The sequence below is a fragment of the Myotis brandtii genome, unplaced genomic scaffold (genome assembly GCF_000412655.1).
Source record: "Myotis brandtii unplaced genomic scaffold, ASM41265v1 scaffold187, whole genome shotgun sequence".
NCBI classification, from domain to species: domain Eukaryota; kingdom Metazoa; phylum Chordata; class Mammalia; order Chiroptera; family Vespertilionidae; genus Myotis; species Myotis brandtii.
The window spans coordinates 284,623-285,218 of NW_005356944.1; the positions used below are offsets into that span (position 1 = coordinate 284,623).

Consider the following 596-nt stretch of genomic DNA (forward strand, 5'->3'; position numbering starts at 1 on the left):
TGGCCTGGCTGCAGAGCCAGCCCTGACCTCGGGCCGCCCACCTGGCCCTGCCGGGACCCCGCCTCCTGGTGGGTGTTCCCACACGTGAACAGCCTCTCTCGAGGCTCCCCCCACCCTGCAGTGGGCAGGGCTCTCCCTGGCCTTCCAGACCTTGGCCTGGCTGTGGAGTCACCTTTCAAGGTTTGGGAGCAGAGCACAGGCTGTAATTTTCCCTTCGTCCTGGGAAACTGAGGCCAAAGGGCACGCAGAGGGCACGTCAGGGTCAAAGGCAGGGCTGGGCTCTTCCCACCTCCCCTGCGGCCCCCAGTCCCTGGCCCTTTCAAACCTCACATGCCCCCCTCCTCCCAGTCACAGAGCAGGAGGCCTCTGTTCAGAGGGTGGGGACCTGCCCAGGCCGCCCAGCAGTGAGGGACCCGGCCTGACACAGGCGTCTGGCTTTGTCTACAGTGATGGCAGCCAGACAAGGCCGAGAGGGCGGGAGGGGGCAGGAAAGGGGCAGACGGAGATGGGGGCACTGTGGGGTGACGGGAAGGCTGCGGCAGCAGCAAGCACAGGGGCCAGGGGCCCCAGGGAGAGAAGCAGCCGAGGAGGGAGTG

General features: G+C 67.1%; 1 protein-coding gene across 5 annotated transcripts in view; it reads right to left on the minus strand.

Moving 5' to 3' along the window:
- Positions 1 to 596, minus strand: part of MACROD1 (MACRO domain containing 1) — a 149,888-nt gene that overhangs the window by 14,565 nt on the left and 134,727 nt on the right. The gene's annotated exons all lie outside the window — the stretch shown is intronic.